Here is a 26,324-nt window from a genome sequence, read left to right as displayed (position 1 = left end):
GGACGGGGGGCGGCAAAGAGTTCGCCGTGATTGTAGCCGCTCCGCGCTCCGCCAGGGAGCGGGAGCCGGTCTGTACGTGGGATCCGAACCCTCAGACGGGAGCGCTGCCGCGCTTCCCAAGCGGCGCACTATCCAGTGCGCCACTGGGCCGGCCCCAGATATTTTGTTTCTAGCTAAGAGAAAACTTGTAGCTGGGTAAATTTCCATGGTTGTTATCCAACCTGCATTTAATGTTCACTTGGTCTTTATATGTTTTAATAAACAAATATAGTTTTTTAAAAAAATTTTTATTGAATCATAATTGATTATACATATTCTTGGGGTTCAATATTGACATATGTTGATCAAATCAATATCACTAATATATATATATATATATATATAGTTATAAATCATTCTTTATGGTCCTTGTCCAATCTCTCCCCCTCCCCCCTCTAATTACCCTAGATTTCTTCTCTCCTTCTTTTTTTTTTTTTTTTCCTTTTTGTCTTTTTTTTGTGTCCGGCAACAGATCGCAACCCTCAGTGTCGCGCCTGTACCGGACCGGGACCGGCAACGGGATCGCAACCCTTGGTGTTGCGCCCACACCTCGCTCAGCCAGTGAGCAGGAACCGGTCTGTATGTGGGATCCGAACCCTCGGCGGGAGCGCCACCGCGCTCTCAAGCGGCGCACTGTAGCAGTGCCCCACCGGGCCGGCCCTCTTCTCTCCTTCTGAAAGAGTAATGGTTACTCTGTTGATTTGTTACCTAGATGATCTGTCCAATGCTGAGAAATGTGTTCAGTTCCCCCAGTACTATCGTAAAGCAGATGCTTCTTCTGTCACTCTGGAATGAGCTTTGTGGAGAGAGACATCCTCTTCTTTGGTCTCTGCTGGTGATTCTTATTGTGTCAGTGTCCTCTAGTGGCTGGTGGATCATCTGCATGGTGGTCGTGGCATCTAGCTTCTTTCATGGCAGCCATGGTTATTTTGGTGGCTGTGGTGGGCCACCCACACGGAGGTAATGTTTTTGGCATGCTCCTTACCTAGTTGGTGGTGGTGATGGCAGTGTGCCAGCGTTCCTGGTTGTGGGAGGGGGTTGAGCCCCAGTTCCATGCCTCAGGACCCAGGTGGGCCCTGTGGTGCTGGCAGTGTGCCTGGTTGTGGGAGGGGGGTGTGATTCCTGGCTCCATACCTCAGGACCCTGGGCCGGTCCTGTGGCGCTGGTGGTGTACCTGGGTGTGGGTGTGGGGGTCTGGTCCCCAGCTCCATTTCTGAGTACACTGGGCGGGCCCTGTGGTGCTGGCAGTTGCCTGGTTGTGGGAGGGGGGTGTGGTCCCTGACTCCATGCCTCAAGACCCCAGGTGGGCCCCATGGTCCTGGTGGTGTGCCTGGTTGCTGGGGTGGGGGGTGCAGTTACCAGATCCATGCCTTAGGACCCTAGGCAGGCCCTGTGGTGCTGGCAGGGTGCCTGGTTATGGGCTGGGGGGTCCGGTCCTTGGCTCCATACCTCAGGACCTGGGCAGGCCCTGTGGTGCTGGCGGTGTGCCTGGTTGTGGACAGGGCAAATATAGTTCTGATTTAAGTTTCAGCCTTTGTTTATAGTTTGTCCATGGTTAGTAGCAGGTGCATGGTAGATAGTTTATAAGTGAGTAAAATTGAGGCATGTTGTCTTGACACTCAAATAATGGGATTTAATAGTGAAAGTAACTGCTCAGCAAAAATTAGGACATCTTTTGTAATAGTGCTAAAGAGATGTATAGATATTTAGATATAATAGATAAACTGTGTTTCTATATCTCCTTGTTAGTTCAGCTAGGACGTTGAAATTTTAGGTTAATTTGGCTGCCTTTGAAATGAAAAGGGAAATTATCTAGTTGTGTTCAGGGTGTAATGCCTAGATAAACCATTAGATATGAAACCAGAAAGCAGTTGGGATGTTTTTCAGCCCAATCCTTCATTGGAAATCAGAAGTTTGAAAAATATATTTGGAGGGGATCCTTTTTATGACAGATGGATTCTTGAACTGTCTTTAGCTCTTTGATTTGAAATAGTTGAAAATATTCAAAAATAGAATAAGAGATAATTCCACTGAGTGTTTCAGGTTGCTTTTCCTTTCTGGCTGTCACAAAAAAGATTAACAATTCATATTTTATTTGCTTTTTTTTTTTCAATTCCTTTCTCTGTGCTTTAAATAGTTAATAGCATTGTGTGATTTAAAAAATTGTTTTGCCCTTAATCTTTTTTGTTATTGGAAGCACTTTTTCTCGCATCTGAGCATGTGTAATATTAGTAGTCTGCATAGAGACCTGGGTTATTACAATCAGAGGCACATTCCTGGTTGCAAGATGTGGTTTTGAATGTTCATTTATTCACTGTCCAGTTCAGACATCTTCAGAAATGAACAAATTCCATTAAACCATTAACCCTGATTTTGGTAGATAAACACTTATAATTAGTTCTGAAATATATATTAGTTGTGAAAAGAGATTGTTTGTGCTTTAGGAGCTGCTAGCTAAGTCTGATGCTTCTTAACCCTTAACTAAGAAAAATGGAGCTTGCTGACAATAGGTGGTTTTACAGGCCTTTGAAACCCCACAGCATGTTCAGCAATGTAAACAATGGCAGCTGTCTTTTGCTGGCTTCTCTGTTGTTCAAAGTGTAATGAAACTGCTTCTCGCAAATGGCTTCACCTGCTGACTCATCTTCCAGCCCCTAAACAACCATAGTATCCAGCATTATTTAATGCTGGGATTGAGAATAAAAGGAACCAGAACCTTAAAATGTGAGGGTTGGAATGGATCATGGAAACCCTCTAACTCAACCCCCTCTCAAATGACCTCAGCTATCAAAAAACTATTACTATGGCAGATGCCATAGTTGATAAGTTATAAGAATCAGTGATACTGCTATTGAGGGTGCCATTAGAATCTTCTGAGTGGGGACTTTTTTCTGTCTAGGAATTCTTGAGATGTGGTACTTTTTAGCTTCCCTTCAAAAATAACACCTTATTCTGAAAGTGGCTGAAAGGGACTGATGCAGGGACAGCACACATTTAATTCTTGCTGTATACTTTAGGAGGACTGTGCAAAGAAAGAGTGGCCATTGAAAAATTTGCAATCTAATTAGAAAGTAGATTTGAGTAAGGAGTGGGGAACATTGGAACATTTAGGAATCAACTTATTAACACGTGTATAAGCTGATTCACCAGATACTTACATTGTGAAGTAGCTTATCTAAATTTATGTTAGCTCTTAGACCAGCGGTTTAGATTTTTTGGTGCAAAAAATAAAAGTCATTTGCAGAAATTAAAACTTCTGATAAATTTTAATTCTGTAGATTTGGATGGGGTCCAGAAATCTGCATTTTAACAAACACTGCAGGAAACTGATACAGTGAGATCATTGATTTAAATTAGTAGTTGTCAGATTTTTTTTTTTAATCTCAAGATTCCTTTATGCTATTAAATTATCGAGGACCTCAAAGAGTTTTTGTTATGTGGGATATATTTGTTGATATTTACAGTATTAGAAATTAAAACAAATTTTAAAATATTCATTCAATTAAAAAAATAACAGTAATACATCCATTATATGTTAACATGAATAGCCTTTTTACAAATGAAAAATAACTATTTTCAAAAACATGTTGTGAGAAGAGTGGCATTGTTTTATATTTTTGCAAATCTTTTTAATGTGTGCTTAATAGGAGATAACTAGATTCATGTATCTGCTTTTGCATTCATTTGCTGTACATTGTTTTGTTTGAAGAAAATCTGGTCTCAGACAGATGTAGTTGGGAGGGGGAGGAGTATTTTACTGTTTTTCTCAGATATTTGTGAATATTCTTTATTTCTGCATCAAAACGTTGACAAGTGGTAATTTCTTAAAACTTAGTTTCAACTTGGAGCCTAAAACCATATCCATTAGCTTTTCATGCATTTAAATCCATTGGTCTGTCTTACACTTTGAATGGATCTTTTACCCATGCATTATTTTGTAACACCATGCATCTGTCATTTGGAAGGTAATGGTTCACTGAGTTATGTAAGTTTTCCAAATTATGACATATTTTGTGATACAGTATTATAAAATCAAGTTAGTTATTATCACTGTGATTTCATAGGAAAAGTCTTTTGGGAAGCTCTGTAGGTCATAGGAATAGATACTGGCTCACTGTGACTTTTGAAGGCTACAAGGATAATTGAAATTGCATTAGGAACTAGTCTGTGGGTAGGAGGGAATTCACTTTTATAAAGAGTCTTCATGTTGAAGGCCCTGAAAAGGGAGCATTTTATTTTCCTGGTTCCTTTTTCTAGTGTTAGCAAGTTTGACTAATTCCATCTAAGGGGTACAGAACCAGAAATAGTTGGTCTTTTCAAATAAATTTTACCCTAAATTTCTGTGAGAGAATGCATAGTGTACTTTTGTGCTTGCCTTCTTTTTCATGGTGCTTGGTTCTTTGTCAGTTACAGATTTGGGCATCTTTAGACCCTCTTCTGAGCCTTTAAGTCCCTCCTTTTTCTAATCTAAAGATGGACCTCAGACATGTTCAATTAGAGTTCTGGATCAGTTTTATCTCATGGAATTGCTTTGAATTTTTCCCCAGGCTCTGCTGCTGTCTTTTGTTTGAACTTGTCTGTTTTACTAAATCAGTATCTAGGGTAAGACAGACAGAAATTAATCTCTTTGGGCCGGCCTGTGGCTCACTCGGGAGAGTGTGGTGCTGATGACCAAGGCCACGGGTTCGGATCCCATATAGGGATGGCCGGTTAGCTCACTGGCTGAGCGTGGTGCTGACAACACCAAGTCAAGGGTTAAGATCCCCTTACCGGTCATCTTTTAAAAAAAAAAAGAAATTAATCTCTTTTCCCAGGTGTAGTGGGTGAGACAGCTTGACCTAGATACTTGTGCCCCAGCTGATGTAACAGAAGTTGGACTATTGTTATATTAAATCTTGGTAGTATTCTAAGGGATTGTTTCACCATATATTCAAGGATTACTTTAAAATCAGTATTGTTTCTTATATCATCTACTCTTACGGAATTGTACTTTGAAAGTTGGTGATCAAATAAAAACAGTTTTTTTTCTGGTGGCTCACCCGTATGGGGAACTGAACCTTTGACCTTGGTGTTATAACACCAAGCTCTAACCAAGGTGATGAATTAAAATTTTGATTGTCGTCATGTCATCATTTATAATACCAAATCTTTTGAAACATGCTAAAGGCCTAGTAATAGGACTTTGGGCAATTATGGGCTGTACATATATGGAAATAATATATAACCATTAAAAATGTTGCAGAAACATTTATTGACATGAACTCCACATTTATTGTGTGGAATCCAGTTGAAAGTAGCATGTATGATCAAATTTTATTTTAAAAATATATTAAAAAAAGGGCTTGGTTATACAACAGGATGTTTATTTGGTTATCTGGTTGCTGTGAGATTAAGTGATTCAGTTTTTTTCTGTAATAAGTGATGTTTTGTTCATTTTAGCCACATGTCACTTTTATAATCAGTAAAATAAAGCTACTTCCATTTTGAAAAATGAAACTAAGCTAAATTTGACTCCCTGCAAGTTCCTCATTTAGTAAAGACAGATTAAATTATGTTCATTGTTTTATGAGTAAAAAGGATTAAAAATAAATTTGTAGACTTTAAACAGAGAATCAAAGGCGGGGAGAGAGAGCTTTTTTGTCGTTAACTATTAAACTTAATTAATTAAGCATTGTTCTCCAAACATTCTGATTAAATTAATTTTTGTTTTACCATAATATCAAAACTACTGCTGATCTTATATTCTCTTGAACTAGAGTTCTTCAAATTTGTTTTCATGACACCATGAGAAACAGTTTAAAGTACTTTAATATAGGCATCATTTAGAAAAAACCTTATTTTAATGACATGGCAGACTAGTACAACATTTTTTATAATGCCTGATCTATTGTTATTAGTAATGGAGTTTCCTTTTTAAAGTCCTTTGCCAACTTGTCCTTGCTGTCCTGGCTTTCATCTGTGGCTGCAGCAGGGCTGAGTCAAAAATGGCTGCTGCTGCTGCATTAGGAGTGGGCATAGTATAGGACTTAGCTGCAGTGGTTCCTATGATGAGGCAGGAGGAGAAGCTTGGGGAGGGTGCTCTAGGTCAGAATTCTCTTATGGTTGTTGCCACAAAAATTGGGCTTTCTTGTGGAATGGTTCTGCAACGTAGATTTTGCTGTTGGGAGGGAATGCTATAGAGTATTGGGATTTATATCTTTAGCAGGGAACCACCCATTCTCTGCAGCAGTAAGAAATTTTAGTGTATGCTGTCATTCACCGAGCAGGATTGGCCGTTTTCAGAAAGCAGCAAGGCTTACCTGTCTCTGTCAGTTGATGACAGAGAAGTGTCCAGAATGACGATCATTTCTGGTCTGGTGGGTGAATTTACTGAAATACAAATCGTCCTTCAGGGATGGAGTGGGTGGCATATACTGGAGGATTAGAAAGGTGCAGCTTGTGTGAGGAATACTGTGCCACATTAAAAGTAAGCCTACATTGTTAAGGTGGGAGATGGAGAATTGAGGTTGCTGTATGTGTTCTTCAGGCCACTCTCCAGAGTGAATACACTCCTATTTGGAGAGGGCGTGATTGTGACTCAGTTCCTGTCCTTTCTGCTTATGACTAGAGATAGTCATGATGTAGGAATGCTAGGATCTGCTGCTTAGCAACCAGTAAGATACTCTATATCTGGATGGGCAGGTACCCACTACTTCATTCATTTCTCTTTCAGTGTGATGAAGAGAAAAGGCTTTTCTGCTTTAAAAAAAAAAAAAAAAGTCCCCTTTCCCAGAAAAGCCATATGTGATCATTGTAGAAAACACAGGGAAAAAAATCACTCTCATAATTCCACAATTCCTTGATAACTGTTAATAACATTTTGATAAATTTCCTTGAAGGAATTTTCTGTTTATGTGTACATATTTATGTACACATGTGTTGGTATATTTCATGTATATATGTACACATATGTATTTGCATAGCTGCAAATCATACTGTAAATGTAGCTATTTTTTTCTGTTTTAACGTATTATTGATATGTTCACATTTCAATAAATGTTTTGAGGGCTTCTTTAATGGTTTAATATGTAATTACATGGCTATACCACAATTTACTTAAAACACATCCCTTATTGGTAGATTTTTTTAAGTTAACAATTTTTCTCCTAAAAGGAATGCTGAAACTAAAGTCTTTGTGCATAATATTTTTCAGTATTTCAGATATTAGTAAAAATTTTTGGGTCAACAGGTGTGACCGTTAGGATAATTGCTGTATATTGCCGGATATGTATTTTCACTTTACCAGCAGTGTATCCTACTGCCTGCTGTACTTTTACCAGCATTAAATATTGTAGTTTTCCCATTTTTGTTGATTTGATAGGTGGAAATTATACACAATTTTAATTTGCATTTCTTTTATCATGTAATAAAGTTTAGTTGCTCCCTCCATGTTTACTAGCTTTATTTCTTGTTTTGAAAATTATCTGCTCATGTATTTTTTGATATCTTGGTTTAGGTTTAAAACTTAGCAAAATATATGTGTGTTATAAAGAATACAAATTATATAGATCGATACCTTCATAATATGTATTTTAAAATGTGTAAAACTCTCCTTACTTACACTCACATCATTAAATGTTATCACAGTTGACAGTTTGTTGTGTCTGTTCTTATAGGCCTTTTTGTATGCATTTACAAATTATGAGAGGGAGAGAGAATGAGAAAGAAAGAGGTTTTTAGAGGATGGACTATGGAGCTGAACTCTGTGCTTTGTGTCCTAACTGCTGGAAATGAGAAGTGTGATCTTGGTGGATTTTGAATCCCATAGACCATAGATAGTCCCAGCGTTCTTCATTTAGTGCTGTGTACCTTGGAAAAGAGATTTAATTTTTTGTGCCCCAGTGTCCTCATTTGTAGAAATGGGGTAATTAGAGACTTTAGTGCATTGAGTTGTTGTAAGGATTAAATGAGTTAATACATTTAAAGTACTTAAAATAGTGTGGGCACTTAGTGTTATATAGTAATATAGCTATAGTAATAGCTATTACTATTATTGTATTACATATTGTTTAAAAAGGATATGAATAGGGCCGAGCCCGTGGCGCACTCGGGAGAGTGCGGCGCGCTGGGAGCGCAGAGACGCTCCCGCCGCAGGTTCGGATCCTATATGGGACTGACCGGTGCGCTCACTGGCTGAGCGCAGTGCGGGCGACACCGCACCAAGGGTTGCGATCCCCTTACCGGTCACGAAAAAGACAAAAAAAAAAAAAAAAAAGATGTAGTGTTATACTGCATGTGCTTAGTGACTGCTTGTTCTCGTATCATATAAATCTTTGCCTTGTTTACACATATAGACTATTCTTTAGTCTTGTACCATCATTTATTTCTTTTCCTATTGATGGATATATATGTAGCTTTTTTAGAGATGTTTTTGGTATTAAAAGCTGTAGTGCATATTCTTGTACATATGTCTTTGTATATATGTGTATTTTAGTAGGATAGAGTTCTATAAATAGAACTGCTAAATTGAAAGGTGTATAAATAAAAAAAAATCCAACAACTTGATAGTCACTTTTTAAACACTGACAACTTTTGTTCTCTGATCCTTTTTTGGGGTAGCGGTTGCACCTTATTTTATAACTATTATCTTGAATCTTCACAGAGATACTAATTGGAAATCTTAACCATTTTCTGTTCCATGCACCATTTCTCCCCTTGAGGGTTGGTTCTGCTTTTTATCTTCATTCTTTACTTTCTTAATGTTTGGTGATTAGTGGTTTTCATTCATATTTATGAAAGAAGGATGAGGTGTTGGAATAATCTTTTAAACAAGAGTATTAATAAAAGTAGAAGTAATTCTGTTAAGATAATTTATGTTCAGTTTGCATTACAGTCAGTTTTTTATGTTTGCATATAATTTTGTGGAGTTTCTCATGCAGAATATTTCCCAAATACATTTTATTTATGATTTTGGATCAATATTGTCTCCTCAAAAATAGGTATTATGAAGTGGAAATCCTAAAAATAACTCTCTCTCTAGGGTGCTTAGTATCTTTTAAAGAGTTGAGGTTTGCCTTTGCATAACATTATTGCGTTGGTAGTAGTACGACTTGATGGATTTGTGTGAAATGAAAAGCTCCTTGTGACTGTTAATTTTCTTATTCTGTTCCTTGGACCACCTCTCTCCTCCAGGGTTGGATCTGTTGTTTTGTTTTTGTCATGGTTCTTTACTATATAAATGTTAACTAGAAAGTGTACTGTAACATCTTGCATCTTAATCAGTAAGTAAGCATAATCAATCTTTTATTCCGCTCTTGGTAGGAAACTTCTCATTTAAATAAAAATCTTTTTCTCACTTCTTTTCTTGGTACATAGAAGTATTATGTACACATACAGAAAGAAAATAGAAATGGGAATGTATTTTTCACTTTTGTTTTTGGCTACTTTTTTTTTTTTTTTTTTTTTTTTTTTTTTTTTTTGTGGCAGCTGGCCGGTTTGGGGATCTCAACCGTTGACGTTAGTGTTGTGCTCTAACCAGCTTAGCTAACTGGCCAGCCTGGGAATCTTCTTTTTAAACGCTCTATTTTGTAGCTTGCTTGTTTGATTTGTTGTGTTGTAGATGCTTATTTTAGACAATACAGAAAGAAAAGCAATTTGGTGAGTGGCTTAAGAGCCTCAGTGTCTGGAACTGGACCATTAGAGTTGGATCTCAGCTCTTCACTTATATAGTGTGATCTTGGTTGGGCAGACTATTTTGCCTCTACACCTCAGGTTTGTATTTTGAAAAACGGGAAGAATAATTGTTCCTAGGATTGTTTGAAGGTTAGCGTTAACATGTAAAGTGCTTGAACAGTTGGCTTGATAATTGTAAGCTGTATTGATTGAAGATTATAGCTAATCTTCATTTAAAAAATATGTATACTATAGTAGGGTGTTAGTTACCCATTTATTAAATCATTCTCAAATTGATGGGTAACTTTTACAGCACCTTATTTTTCCCTTGGATGCTTTTAAAGTGATGGTTGGTTTTTATTTAAGTAACTGCTAACAACTCTTTTTAGTTGCTCTTAGTTCCTTATCTGAAGAGCTTAATTGAAGCTTCAAAGCTTTTATAAAATAGGTAAGTAACTAACCACTTTTCAGTCCTTATCTTGGAAGTGTGCTTTTTCTCAGATCCTATTTTGTGCAGTTTGTAGAATATAGCCTCATTTTCAAATGGTAGTCTTCATTGCTGAAAACTGCTTACTTTTATTTTTATCTTTTTATAAACTGCTGCATAAATTACTCTGCCCGTGCTATTGGGACCTTGAATTTTAGTGAAAGGAACATTTTATTGTTCCTATGCTGTTCTTTTTTTAGTTTATTGCCATTTTTGCAATTGGAAAATCAGATAAACATTTGTCATTGTGTTGGTTATCCACAAATGTCTAGAGGACATTATATTTTCCTGAGAAGGACAAATTATGACATACTCTTGTTGAGAGAAGACAGCATCAAACTAACAGAAGAGTGTTTTTAAGAAGGTGAGAACTATTTGTTAGTTTTTTTAGTCCTTGAGCAGTGAGAAATAACATTTTCATTAGACTTGAGTGACCCAAGGAAGTATTTTCTACTTTTCTTTTTCCAAATTGAAAAAAATGGTCCCTTAATTAGGATAATTTTAGTAATTAGTAAGGCTAGGATAGTAGTAGTCAATCTCGGCTGCTCATTGGAATCAGTTTTGCAGTTTAAAAAATTATCTAGATCTGAATCAGATTTTGGAGGTAGAGTTTTAGCTAGGCAACTAGAGTTAAGACCCTGGCCTAGAAAATTAGAATGGTCAATTGTGAGTTAATTTAGGTCTTGCATATTATATACATGTTATTAAATTGGTATTTGCTTAGTTATGGACAATACCTTTTCTTTTTTTTTTTTTCCTTTTTGTCTTTCTTTTTTACTGACCGGTAACGGGATCGCAACCCTCGGTGTCGCGCCCGTACCGGGGACTGGCAACGGGATCGCAACCCTCGGTGTTGCGCCCGCACCACGCTCAGCCAGTGAATGGGAACCGGTCTCCACATGGGATCCAAACCCTCGGCAGGAGCGCTGCCGCACTCGCAAGTGGCGCACTTTCCAGTGCGCCACCGGGCCGGCCCTGGACAATACCTTTTCTGAGAGCTTTGAGTACCATTATGATGCTTTATTGTTAGATTTGGAGTCTATTCCAAATAGACTCTTAACTATTCCAGTTAAAATTTTTGACTTATAATGATCCAGAAGTGAATTGATTCCTTTACTTCTCAGTTGATATGTCCTTTAAGTTTCTTTTCTAGATTAATAGTGGAATAGGGTTTGGCAAATGAGAAGAGAAGGATGTTGTTTCCTTTTGAAATAGATTGGTTTGGGAACTGATAAGGTGCAAGCCAGGCATTTTGCACCTGACATCTTCCTAGAGCTTGAAATATTTTATTATCAGCATCTAATTAGTCAGTTTAACAAAGTAATGGGCACTGACGGCCTTTATCTGTTTTGTTTTTTTTCCCCCATTATGAAGTGAATTTTTTTTTTTTTTTTTAAGGATGACCAGTAAGGGGATCTTAACCCTTGACTTGGTGTTGTCAGCACCACGTTCTCCCAAGTGAGCCAACTGGCCATCCCTATATAGGGATCCAAACCTGTGGCCTTGGTGTTATCAGCACCACACTCTCCCAAGTGAACCTCGGGCTGGTCCTGAAGTGAACTTCTTTAATTCAGCCAAGTTTATTGTGTTCAGGGCTTTGTGCAAATGAGTAAGACATAGTCCTGGCTCCTAAAGCATTTGTCATTATTAAGGATTATTAAAAATACTGTAAGCCCGCCTCATATTTTTAAAAAATTATGTGTGCTACAGAAGTGAACTTATCAACATGTTCTTTAGTGTGTGATGGAGAAATTTTAAAAATTTTAATCTGAATTCTTCCACTAATTAGCTTGTTACCATTTCCTAAGTCATTGTGGCGTTCAGAGGTGTTAGGGATTCTAGCTTCTGTCCTTTGAGCATGTTCTCTGTTGGCCACATATACCTCATGGTCCAAGAGGGTTGCTTCTGCAATCTTCTTTTGTATTTCAATTATCAGGAAGGAGGAGGGGAAGGACAAAGAGATGCCTCCTCCTTTAAAGAGCACTTACCAGAAGATTCATTTACTACTTTCACTTTTATCAGGGAAAAAGGGTAGAAGCGGAAATTGGGGGACAACTAGCAGCTCTAGCACGTTGAGTTTTTATGAAGATGTACCCAGCAGAATGATGGGCTCATACTAGGTGCTTAGTCAGTGGTAATTTATGTTTTAAAATTAAGTTCTTTGAGTACTTACTGTTCACCTAGTTCTTTGCTCCACTCTCTATACTTTGGAGCTTAGGAAGAGAGGGTGGGTATATTAGTCCGTTTTGTGTTGCTATAACAGAAATACCTGAGACTGGGTAATTTATAAAGAAAAGAGGTTTATTTGGCTTTCAATTCCGGGACAGCTGAATCTGGCACAGGCCTCAGGCAGCTTCTACTCATGGTGGAAAATGGCAGGCAGCCAGCGGGTACAAGCAGATCACATGGTGAGAGGAAAGCAAGAGAGAGAGAGAGAGAGAGAGGAGGTACCAGCGTCCTATAAACAATCACCTCTCGCAAGAACTAATAGAGCGAGATCTCACTCAGGACCGCCACCCCAGGGAGGGCATTAATCCATTCATGAGGGATCTGCCCCCATGACTCAGTCAGTTTCCAATACTGCCACACTGGGGATTAAATTTCCACATGAGTTTTGGAGGGGACAACACATCCAAACTCCATCAGTGGGTGTCTTGTAAGTGTAAATTAACCAAAAAAAAAGGAAGAGAAGGTGACAAATATACCTGTTAAGACAAACAGCTTCTTTCTAAATTAGCTTTAATCTTTTTAGGCAGACAGATATTTACATGAAACAGTTAAATGGCAATTCATTAAAATTAAAACAAAAGAAGTCTGTTACATATTTGCTAGCTGTTGAAAAGGAAGCTGTGAATGAAGTAGGTTTTTTGAGATGTAGTCTGGTTTAAATGCTTCTTACTCCAGCCCACACACCCACATGTAAGAGAATTTTAAGCAGTATGATTGAGTCATAACCCAAATAACAGAATTATATTTTAATAGTATATTTTATTCAACTTTTTGGTATTCAGTAATTCACCAGTAAAGTCTTTGTTTGATGTGTCAAAGAATGTTGACATCTCTAGTGATGAACTTGAAAAATAGTTGAAATGAACATAGAATAAATCTTCGCAAGAAGTTTTTCAGCTATTTGCTTCCCCGCCCTGGCCACGCTCCCCCCCAGTTCATTGTAAAATTGTTGTTTTACTTGTAGTCTGTTTGATTTTTTAAAAAGTTAATATTTTTAAAGTATTTTTATTACTTAACACGTCTTTAACAGATATGAATATTGAAATGAATTATAGAAATTAACATGATGGAAGATAAAAATATGTTTAGGAAAATAAGATTTTTTATGTTGCTAACCATTAATTTGTTTACCTTTTGTATTGTCAGGAAAGTTCTCATTTCATCTGGCATATTTCAGTGAAAGAAAATTCAGCTCTAGATTTGGTATGTTTTGTGATCAGATTTAAAAGCTTTCTTTCCCCAGGATTTGGTACCTGGTGCTGAGAGAAAGTCATTGATTGCATCCTTGCCCTGGGACTATACCAGTAGCAGGTGTTACTCTGGGACAGTGGATAAAAAAGAAAGATAAAAGCGTTCTTATAGCTTCATATATAAGAAATCAGGTGTACAAATTTTCTACAAAGGAGGCTCTTTGAAAAACAAAATTTAGGGGCCGGCCCAGTGGCGCACTGGATAGTGCGCCGCTTGGGAAGCGCGGTGGCGCCCCCGCCCGAGGGTTCGGATCCCACATACAGACCGGTTCCCGCTCACTGGCTGAGCGAGGCGCGGGAGCAACACCGAGGTTTGCAGTCCCGTTGCCGGTCCCCGGTCCGGTACGGGGGCAACACTGAGGGTTGCGATCCGTTGCCGGACACGGAAAAAAAGACAAAAAAAACAAAACAAAACAAAACAAAACAAAATTTAGTATTTGCCATCTCAAGCTATGTGAATAATATGTCAAAATAATACCTATTTGTCAGTTTTTTCTTTTTTAAAAAATCTTAGTATTTATTTCATTGAATTTGCTTTTACCCATAGTGAAGTAATAATAAGAGAACTTAAAATTATTCTTCCCATTATATATATTTATAATTCATGACTTAATGAAAATCTTTTAAGTAACACTCCTACTTTAGTTTTCATTCACATAGTATTTTCAGGATGACAGAAGAGATTTCATTCTTAATTAGGCAAATTATTTCTCTCCCCTTAGTTCCATTTTCAGTGTTTATGTTCTAACCTTGCTATTGGAATTCTCTCTCCATTGAAAATAGTAAATATTTCTGCTTGCAGTTTTAGTCACTTATATTTGTGGCCTAATTCAAATCTACTTTGATTGATGGGAATAGTTTCTGACTAGTAGGAATAAATAATTACATGATAATATTATGGAAAGAAAAAGTAAATTGCTACACAAGCATTTAAGTAAGGTTTGTAAGGAAAAACTTAAGATCTCTTACACAAGACAAAACTTTAGTACTTAGTTTAGGATATTTCTTGACCTTTCACTGATGCTTATCATTCCCCTTTAAATGTGAACTACTTTCATATCGTGGGTAAGGTTCCGTAATCCTGTGAAAAACACTAAACTTTCCTGGCTTTCTCTGTACCCTGCCTTTTCTTTTCCCTTACCTGCTCAGTCTGCTTCTAACATCTGTTCTTCTCTATGGGATTATTTTACTTCTTTGTGCTCAGTCTCTTCCTCTGTAAAATTGATTAAGTAGACTAAATTAACCCCAGCGTTCTTTTTTGATCTTTGTATTTTATTAGCCTGTGATTAGGACAGAAGTAGTCCCTTATTCCTTTTTCTCTTTTTCTAAAAATAAGTACTGACCCTTTTTGTTACTAAGGACTTTCTTTTAGACACGATAGGGAAATATGTGGTAGAAGGGGGTTGGTAACCAAACAAATCTAAGCAATAAAGAATTATTAGAAAAAAATTTAAATACAATTGATATTAGAGACAGTCTTGTAGAAGAATTCTTTTACCTTGATTATATTACTTATTTTAAGGATGAGCATTTTTTTTTTTTTTGTCTTTTTTGTGACCGGTAAGGGGATCGCAACCCTTGGTGTGGTGTCGCCCACACCACGCTCAGCCAGTGACCGTACCGGCCATTGCTACATAGGATCCAAACCTGCGGCAGGAGTGTCGCTGCGCTCCCAATGCCGCACTCTCCTGAGTGCGCCACGGGGTTGGCCCAAGGATGGGCATATTTTAAACATTTTTCTTCTCTTCTTTTCTCTCTCAGAACAGTAATCCTACTAGGGAAAAAGTATGAATTAGTAGGCCATTCATGTGCCTCCAGAATCAGTGGCCACTCCAGATCAACATTGTCCAGTAGGACTTTGTGTGATGACGAAAACATTCTGTATCTACACTGTTCAATATGGCAACCACTAGCTACATGTAGCTGTTTAAATATAAATTTAAATTAATTAAAATTAAATAAATTTAAAATTTAGTTCCTCCATCATACTTACCACAAGTATCATCACTAGACATAGCTAGTGGCTGCTGTATTGGACACCATAGCTCCATAGTACTCATTCAGTTAGCAAATATTTTTCAAGCATTCAGTAATGAGCAAATATTTTTCAAGCATTCAGTAATGTGTCTGATATTAAATTAGGTGTCAGAGATGTTTGGAGTTGGCAGTATGGTGAGAGAGATGGACAATTAAAGAGATAATTGCAATATTGTGTGATAGTTACCATATTAAGGAAAAGCAAAGGGTTCCATAAGAGCATAGGTGTTGGTTTGTACCTAATCCAAGCTGAGGTTATTTTGGGGGTGTTCTTATGTCAAAGGAAGCCTGGTATCAAAATATCCCTTTGAATTATACACACCTTGATTAATTCTTTGCTTCATTACAACATCATCAAGGAATATGGAACCACTTGACCATTATTATTTGTAAGTGTTGTGGTCGGCACTGGCATTTTTCTGCTTTTTTCTAAGGTCACGTCCAGCCCTTAAATAACATTTTGTTTGTGTTATAGAGTACTGGCAAGAAGATTGCCTTGGTTCTGTTACTTAGTGATATAGATTGCGGAGATTCTTGGGGTCCAGTTTTCAGGCCTTTGAGACTTACGTATATATGGATATTGAGTAGAAGAGTGACAGTTCTCTAGCGTCTTTAGGCCTGAGATGAGGGAATGCCTAGTCGGCTCTTAGAGTCCCTGGATGTTAAGATCTGTTCATACATAGTCCCTTTGGTTTGATCTGTTTAGAATCTTCTCAGCCATGTGAATCTCCTTGACTTGGGAAAGGAGGGCTTTAGGAATTATCTTTTTTTTGCTTGGAATGAATTTGTGCATTTTTTCTTCTTACTTTGGTCCTCATTTTCCTTCATGTCAGTCTTGAGGGACTCAGGTCAGTGTGATTCATGTATCTAATGAATTAATTTTCATGGCTTCTCTCTAGACGTCATAGAATAGGAACTTTGACTTTTAGCCTCAGGGCACAGATTATATAAATATGCACTTACAGGTAATTTAAATGGATTACATTCGTCAGTAAACCCTTGTTTTCAGGATGTTTTCTGTTTTTCTTATAAAAAGAGCTTGGGTTTTGATGTTATGGCCTGACTTGGGTAAACATTTCTAGTGTAATTCAGTGTAATAGGAAGAGGAACAATTGTACTGCATATTAATTAATCTAGAAAAGTGGAGTTTTATGGTTTTAATTTGGTGGGTTAATGAGTGTCATTGTCATTTCATAAACATGTGCAGCAGTTTATTAGAATTCTGACAACCTAGGTCTTTTTTTTAATGTCCGATTTTAAAAAGATTAAATTTGGATTTAGTTATAGATTACTTTAGCTAATATTTATTATTGAAGTTTCAATCTAGGATTCACATTCAACTAATACTTATTGAGTACTTCTGAGGTACATTATGTATACAGTTTTAATTTTTTATAGATAATGATACCGAATAGGAATAAAATGTGAGCCACTCATGTAATTTTAGATTTTTCTGTTAGCCATATTAAAAAGTAAAAAGAAACAGGAGAAGTCATTTTAATAACATTTTTGAAGCCAATATATCCAAAATATTATCATTTCAAGATGTGATTATTATAAAAATTATTAGTGAGATACTGTAATTTACATTCTTTTCTTTGTAATAAGTCTTTGCACTTTAATATATATTTTATACTTACAGCACATCTTACCTTGCACTAGTCAAATTTCAGGTGTTCAATAGCCCCATGTGGTTAGTGGCTCAATTCAGTTCTGTAGTATATCACTGCTTTCCTGTCTGCTTTCAGAAAGGATCAGAACTAGCAGAATTGTGGGCAAGGGAAAGGATGAAGAGGAGGAGCTATGTGGCAGGGAATACCTATCAGTATGGTGATGCTTCCTACCTCTTTCTACTTGTGTTACTTGCCTTACTAACAGTTCTGGGTAACCTTGTCCAGTATTTAAGCAGTGTATTGTGATTTTATTATTTCTCTGTTTTTTTCCGTTAGAACAACTACTTAAGGCAGGAACTAAGTTCCTTGTTTCTATATCCTTAAGGGTCTGTCAATGCTAGAGACAAAGTAGACACCAATAAATAAAGGCTTGTTAGAAAGAAGTCTTTATACTGTGAACAGGGAGCTTTAAACACTGTGTATGAAGATTTATGACATGATTTATTAGATTTCTGGGAGCTGGGCGTTTTATGTTACCCATATTAATCATACATGTATTCTTTCCCAAGCTTATTCCACAAATTGGGAGTGGGAGAAAATGTGTACATTATCAGGGATAAATCCACATGTGAAGACTGTAGAATTAGTAAATACACACAGAGTCATGTTTTTGCATTTTTATATTTGAGCTGTTACCATTAATAATAACTAACATTTGATGAAAATATTCTATGTGGATTATTTATTTTTTTGTCCCATTTAGCTTTTCTAATACCTCTATGACTAGGCAGGTGGTAGTGACCTCACTGAATAAGTGATGAAAATGGGTTATGTCACTGTTACAAAAGGCATTTGCTTATCATGAATGGAGGCAGTGTGTAAGTTTAGCATATGTGGTGGGATATATTTCTCCTCTTTGAAGCTGCAATAATAGCATGATGATGGTGGTTTTACATGAAATTTATGTTGTGCTTAGGGACATGCAGAGTAGCACATCTGGTTTGAAAACTTAAAAAATAAAAAGCATTTTAAAGTACTTCAGATATACAAAAACATACTATGATATAGTAAACCCATGTATCCATCAGGTGCCTTCACAAACAAAATATTATCAGTCCCTTGCATGTGCCCTTCTAAGATCACTTGCTTATCTCTCTCACCAGAGGTAACTGTTGTCCTGAATTTGGGATTTATTAGCCCAATATATATCTTTCTATGTTTACTCTGTGTATATTTGAATTTTCTATATATATCCTTAGTTTTACTTTGCCTGAAGAAGAAATCAGTAGAATTATTACATCTCAATTGGTGGGTGTGTGTATTTTTTCAGCCTGTAAGGTATTTTCTTACCTTACTTCCAACTCATATTTCTGGATAGAGTTATTAAGTCTCATGACTAAGAAATAGGAATGTGTAGTTTAAACGAGCTAATCTGAATATTAGTGGCCAATATTTTGAACTCTTAAGATTTTAATCTTCTAAAGGGCAGGGTCAAGACCATTTTAAATTATTTTACTCAGTAAAGTAAAATTCTTATGTGAGATTTTACTAAATATGGTCTGTTCTCTGTTGGTGGGCATTAGCATAGAAGAAGCAAGTGACATTGAAATTCACAGTGGAAATCTGGCAGTACAGTTCAAGGCCTGGGAAATATAATCACAGTGATCTTTAAGGATCTTATTTCTGATATCTTTACTTTGTTGATAAATGAGAATAGCAGTGCTTGTTATTAGGATAATGGTGAGGAATAGAGTACCTTGAATCATCCTAGGTGCTTTATTCTCAGTACATCAGATATTTTTCAAACCTTAGTATTTGTGACCTGTGGGTTTAAACAGCTGCCTGAAAATCTGGTCTGTTATTAGTCCCTTTTTCAACTGTTGGAGGTAGTGGCAGTGGTTGGGATATGTAAGCTAGAAGCTGCTCCTTTCAGATTTTCAGCACTCTGAAAGGTAGGACTGTGGTCACTTTCCTATAAGTAGCAAAGATATTCCAAACTGGTGTGGCACAGTCACCAAGCGTGAAGAAAACAGGGTTTGTGCTTAACCTTGGCCCTGTGTGTAAAATGTAATATTACTTAACTCTGGTATATTGTCATTTTTGTTTAATATGATTTTCTTTCATTTGAAACAAAAGTAATAAATGTTTAGAATGGAAAATTTGGAAGCTTTAAGGTTGTAAAGAAAAAAAAATCAACCATAATTGTACTGTTCAGAGAGAATTTTTTAGTGTTGAGCAATTTTTCCTAGGCTTATTTCATTTTCTTTTAGTTACTTCAGTTCTTCCATAGTATTCCAACCTATAGATTAGACAAGAAGTATCAAGTTAACAGGAAGTGTTTTTAGATGATAGACTTTCATTTGACTATTAAAGAAAATATTTGGACTTCTCAGTTTTTAACCTCATTTCAAGGAGAAAAACATTTTTTACTGTGGCAATATTGAATTTCATGTAAAAATATCTAACAATATTTATCTTTAGTTTAGCATGGACAACATTGTGTTTATGACAATGATCTTTAAGTATTTTTAATTTTTTTATTTTTAAAACAATTATTTTTTATTTTTAAGAATTTTATTTATTATTATTTTATAAGTCCATCCTCCCCAAAGGGGTGTTTATTTTTTAGAGTTCAAAGATTCCAGTAGCAATCTTTATATTACCATCATATTTGAAAAATATTTTCTGCTTATAAGATTTTGGGTTGACAATTTTTTTCTTTCACTACTTTGAAGTGGTGAAAAAATCTGGTTTGTATAGCTTCTGATGAGGTCTGCTGTAATTCTTATCTTTGTACTTGAGTATGTCTGTAATATTTCTTTTATTTCCCCTTTGGCTCCCTTCAAGCTGTTTAATGTGTCCAGGTATGTGTGTTTGTTGGTTGGTTTTATGTTTATCCTGCTTAGGATTTCTCTAAGCTTTTTGTATCTGTGGTTTGATATCTTTCATTATTTCTGGAAAATTCTAGGCTATTATCTTTTCAAGTATTTCTTTTATCCTATTCTCTCTTTTTTTATCCTTCTGTAACTTTAGTGATATGTATATTTGAATATTTGACACTTTTCCACATTAGAGGATGATCTTTTTATTTCCTTTTTTCTCCTCGTGTTTCACTTTAGATATTTTCTTTTTCCCTCTATTAATTTCCTGGCTGGCTGGTATGGGGATCTGAACCCTTGTCCTTGGTGTTACAACACTCTGTGCTCTAGCCAACTGAGCTAACTGGCCAGCCTTGAATAATTTCTACTCATGTGTCTTCATGTATCTTCAAGTTCATTGATATATCAGCTGAACTCAGTCTACTGACATCATATTTTTTATTTCTGGCATTTGTATCTAACTTGGAAAAATATTTTTCATCTCCTTGCTGTAATTATCCATCTGTTCATGTATGTTGTTCACCTTTTTCACTAAGTTCTTTAACATATTAACTGTAATAATTTTTTAAAATGTCCCTATCTTGATAGTTCCAACATCTAGGTCATCCCTGAGTATAGTTGTATTAATTCCTTTTTCTCTTCACTACATTTTAATCTTTTTTTGTGTCTCCTAAGTTTTGATTAAGTATTGAACATCATATGGAAAAACAGTAAAAACTGATGTAAATAGTATTTATACTTGGAAACGGGCACACCTCTTCTTCTTTTGGGCCTTTAGTGTGGGGTGTTGAATCATGAGTTGAGCCAGTTTGGGGCTTTATTGTTATTGTTACCTTTAGTATACCACGGCTTCAAAATCTTGTAGTGGTGGCTAACTCACTGCCAGTTGTCGTATAGTATTGCTTTCTACTTGGTGCTAGGATTGTGGTGAAGGCAGTTTTCCTGATCCCATCCTCAATTTTATGCAGACCCTGTGTACCTGGGCCTCAGAGGTGTGGTTTTGTCAGTGTTCCCTCCCCTCCTCCATGTGGCAGGCAATGTTTGTCTTATATTTGTGGTTGTTCTTGGGTGGGAGTTTACTGTCCCTTGCCCAGTGGTAGGAGACCTCCCCTTGGTATATCAGTATGGGATGCTAGGCCCAACATGGTTTCCTACTCTTCTTCATGGGGATAGAGGGGTTTATCTCCTTATCCTGTCAACAATAGATTTTGCCAGTGTCCTGGGGGAGAAAAGGTTTGTTGTCCTTTCTTCAGTGGCCTAAGGCCTTTGCTTCATAAGAGACAAGGACCTGGGGAATTAGGTGGGGCTTTGTGCCTGTTCTCACCCACGGCTGATCATTTCTCGCATTCCTGCTCCACTGAGTGGGTCTCTTTCCAGTCTTCTGTCATGAATCCAATCTTTCTCGTGAGAATCTGTGAGAGACCTGTAGTAAAGGTTTTACTTGTGTGGCAATGTGTAGTAAAGAGCTTGCAAATGAGTGTAGACTTGCATTGTGTTTGGGGTACTCAGTTGGGAAACTGATATGCTAGCCCAAACTTTGCTTTTATGAATGATTTATTAAACTTTTAGCAGGTTTTTCTTTTTATTCATTGTATTACAACTATCTCTTTCTCTTGTAGTCTGCCATATGTGTTCTATGCTTTATTGGAGGACCTTGTGCCTCTTTGGAATTCAGTTCATTTTATTTCTTTGCAACTTCAGCTCTCTGATGAATTCAAGAAAAGATGTTTTAGATTATCTAGCCTTGTCTCCTTTTAGAGCATGTGTAATGTATTTTGCAGCTTTCTATATCCTAAGCAGAAACAAATCTAATAGTAATCTTTAGAGTTAATTATATTAATGTGTGTCAACTTTCATTCCAAGAAGGATTCAAAGTGCTCATTTTGACAGCACCTATACTAAAATTGGAATGGCACAGAGAAGATTAGCATGGCCCCTGTGAAAGGATGACACACAAATTCATAAAGTATTCCTTTTTTTTTTTAAAAAAGGATTCAAAGTTGTAATCCAAGAAGGATTACAAAAATAATTGAAATACTGGGTGAAAAAACTAGATTAGGAAGTTAAAGCCAAGGGGAAATAAGGATAGGGATTAAAAAATAGCTAAACAGCTAGGTAGAGCATGAGTATTATATAGAAATGAATGCGAGAGACCCTGGATATGGGCTGTAGTTTTGGGTCTGAGCTTCATAATGACCAAAGCAAAGTTATATGATTGACAGTGTTCAGACTTTCATAAAAAATATATTCAATTTCATGAGTGCATTTTAAAAGTCGGAAGAAATACTTTTCACTTTTACTGGCAGATCTAGTGGAGTAAATTATGTAACATATAAGACATCTGTCTTTAACACAGATACTGTCTTTTTTCACCTGTATTACTTTTTTTAAAAAGTGTTTTATATGTACTTTTCTTATATTCTCTGCTGGAGGAGCTGGGCTAATTTTATGAGTAATTAGTGCCAGTTAGTGCAATGTAAGATGCTAGCTGTGTGGCAAAATGTTTATGAGATAGCTCCTGTTTGTATCCCAGAGTCCTCAAAACAACTCGTTAGCATATTATTGCTAGGAAGGCAGGTTGGGCTTATACATAGATTGGGTGAAGAAATTCATTCAATTTGTTCATTTATTCAACAAACATTATTGCATGCCTGCTAAGTACCAGACATTGTATTAAGAGCTGAGGATATAACTGTGAATAAAAACAAACATCTTCTCACAAAACTTGTATTGGGGTAGAAAGATAGTTCCCAAACATATAATGAGAGATGGTGATAAGCGTTATGCGGAAAAATAAAGCAGAGTGTAAGGATACAGAGAATAGTTGGAAGTCGGAGACAGCTATTACTTTACATAGGGTGATGAAGGAAAGCTGCTTTAAGGGAATATTTGAGCAGAGAGTAGAAGGCAGTGGAGATTTAAGTTGTGGGGATATCTGAGTTTCAGGGGTAATGTCTTAGGCAGAGGAAAGTATAAGTGGAAAGTCTCTGTTCCAAGTACGCATATTTGAGGCAGCTTAAGGAAGCCATTGTAGTTCAAGATGAGGTCACAGTGGAAGTCAGGAGCAAGTTCTCAAGGCCCTTGTAAGAAATGGTGAGGATTTTGGGTTTTATTTTCAGTGAGATAGGAAGCCATTGGAGGGTTTAGAGCAGAGAAATGACATTTACGTGACTTTTGTAAGGATTCTCTGATTTTATATATACCTACCATCTAGATTACGTAATTAACATTTTACTATAGTACTTTATCATATGTTGTTCTACCTGTCTATAGGTTACCAGGAAGACCCTGTTTTCTTCGAAAATACCTGTTCAGTTTCCTGGATAGTTTGTAGATTTCACTTTTGGAACATTTTTCTTTGAACTTAAGAAACTCATTCTTGTGATGAAACACTTCCAGAAATCTGAACTATTCTTGGTCATTACTTATTAAGGTATATTAAGTGTGATTAAGATTCAACTTTTTGCTATTTTAAGTGATGCTAAAGACACTTGATGCTTAAGAAGGAAAGGGGGGATGGGGAGAATGCTACCAAATGAGGCAAAGTAGATTAGAATACAGAAGTGAGATTTCTGGTGGCAAACTCAGCTACTTACTTCATCAGTTGACCTAGAGCCATCTCTGTTAATGTGTTATCTTTGATACCTGATGCCTTTGTTTCCCTTATCTAGACATGCTTGTTTATTTAAGTCTCTCAAACTACAGAATCAATACTTTGTATAAATGCAGTGTAGTGTTAAACGTGTGGACTCTAGAGTCGGAATACATAGGTTTAAATCCCAGCCTTGGGCGAGTTTTTTTGCCTTTTCTGTGCCTATTTTCTCACCCTGGAATGGGGCTAAATAAAATTTTCCTCCTAGGTTTATTGTAAATGAATTAATGTGCACAGAACAGGCCCTGGCATAGTAAAGTGCCTAATAGTGTCAACTATTCTTATATGGAATATATAACGATAGAACTTTCCTTTAAGGGCCCTTTGTCGATGAGAAAGTAAGGTCATTGTTTTAGCTGTTACACCGTTTTTCAACACTGTTTTCTAGGACTTCACTATTGTATTACACAGTAACTTTGTCTGGAGTTAAATAATTTTGATGGAATGTCCTACCTCCTGGAAGGTCAAGATATACATGGTTCATTTTTCCACTTTGAAATAAACTAGTGACCATTAAGATTTTAAGTGTTATACCTCCCTGACATTTGTCTGATATTGGGTATGCAGAGATAACTTGTGCTTGAATAACTAGTCCACTTATATTTAGAGACTAAAGGAATATCTTAATTAAAAATACTGCTTTAGTTTTCTCATTTTTCTGACTTTTGACAATTAAATGTGTTAAAGTGTAGTGATATAATTAATTTTAGAGCTTTGATACCATTAAATAAACTTAGTTAGATCTGTGATTATGGAAGTTTTTATTTACAAAGAGCTCACAATTCTCCAGGCTTGAAGGACTGTTAATCTTATCTTGTTTTATCCTACGGTGACTACATTATTATATTTTCTAGTTGTTTCCTCTTTTATTTTCTATTTATTTATTTATTTTTATTTTTTGGCAGCTGGCTATTACAGGGATCCAAACCCTAGACCTTGGTGTTGTAACACCATGCTCTAACCAACTGAGCTAACTGGCCAGCCCTGTTTCCTCTTTTAAAAAGCTGTTTGTTCTTTGTATGTCTCATTGCTTCTTATGCATAGCTCAGATTTTATCTTTTTTTTTTGTCTCTTTTTTCCATGTCCGGCAACGGATCGCAACCCTCAGTGTCGCCCCCGTACTGGCCCGGGACCGGCAACGGGATCGCAACCCTCGGTGTTGCCCCCGCGCCTCGCTCAGCCAGTGAGCGGGAACCGGTCTGTATGTGGGATCCGAACCCTCGGCGGGAGCGCCGCCGCGCTTCCCAAGCGGCGCACTAGCACAGTGCGCCACCGGGCCGGCCCCAGATTTTATCTTTTTACGCATTAACATTGTAATTTGTGCAAAGTTATTGAGAAATCAGTGGCTTTAAGTGGATGTATAATTAAAATAAATTTCTTGCCTCTCAGCTCATACCATTGTAGTAACTGATATTGCCTGTATACGGTTTTTGGTAATGTGGGGGCAGAGTTACGTTGAACAAGGACTTTTGGAACTTATCTTAATCTGGATGTGTTGAAACAGTTAACTGATCTGGAGGTGATTTTAGATCTATTCAGTAGTACAGAAGGACAATCAGAAAGCACTGCAGTAGCAGAAAATCATGATTGAAATATTAACCTCCCTTTTTGGTTAACCTTTGAGAAAAGGAAGCTTCTTCCTTAGCATTGGTTTTCACAAAAATGAAAGTTTGACTACTTTTAAAACGGTTAGTCTTAATCTTTTTTTTTTTTTTTTTTTTTTAAAGATGACCAGTAAGGGGATCTTAACCCTTGACTTGGTGTTGTCAGCACAACGTTCTCCCAAGTGAGCCAACTGGCCATCCCTATATAGGGATCTGAACCCATGGCCTTGGTGTTATCAGCACCACGCTCTCCCAAGTGAGCCACGGGCCAGCCTTGGTTAGTCTTTTTTTTGTCTGTTTTCGTGACCGGTAAGGGGATCGCAACCCTTGGTGTGGTGTTGCCCACTCCGCGCTCAGCCAGTGAGTGCACCGGCCATCCCTATATAGGATCCGAACCCACAGCGGGAGTGCCGCTGCGCTCCCAAGCGCCGCACTCTCCCGAGTGCACCACAGGGCCGGCCCAGGTTAGTCTTAATCTTATTCAAAAAATTATACTGTTAAACTATTAGACCCCAGTGGATGCCTGAAACTATGGATATTACCCTATATATACTATGAGTTTTCCTTTACGTACATACTTATGATAAAGTTTAATTTATAAATTAGGCACAGTAAGAGATTAACAACAATAACTAATAATAAAGTAGGACAGTTTTAACAATATACTGTAATAAAAGTTATGTGAATGTGGTCTCTCTCTCTCTGAAAATACCTAATTGTACTGTTCTCACCTGTTTTCCGACCATGGTTGACTGTGGGTAACTGAGACCATGGCAAGTGAAACCACTGATAAGGGGGCCTATTGTATTATCTTTGCTGGCTCTCTGGCATATGAAACCAGTAGTGTCCCTGTAGTAAGAAATAGCACATCTTTACTGCAGAT

At 37.0% G+C, this 26,324-nt stretch overlaps 1 pseudogene; it reads right to left on the bottom strand.

The window, feature by feature from the left end:
• The window catches only part of LOC103606132, a 23,345-nt pseudogene extending 7,638 nt beyond the window's left edge, over nucleotides 1-15,707 (bottom strand).
• Between the last annotated feature and the right edge of the window lie 10,617 nt (nucleotides 15,708-26,324).

The sequence above is a fragment of the Galeopterus variegatus genome, unplaced genomic scaffold, assembly GCF_000696425.1.
Source record: "Galeopterus variegatus unplaced genomic scaffold, G_variegatus-3.0.2 Scaffold142, whole genome shotgun sequence".
Classification (NCBI taxonomy): Eukaryota; Metazoa; Chordata; class Mammalia; order Dermoptera; family Cynocephalidae; genus Galeopterus; species Galeopterus variegatus.
Note: the sequence above shows the minus strand (reverse complement) of the source record. Positions and strands in the feature narration are given on the sequence as shown.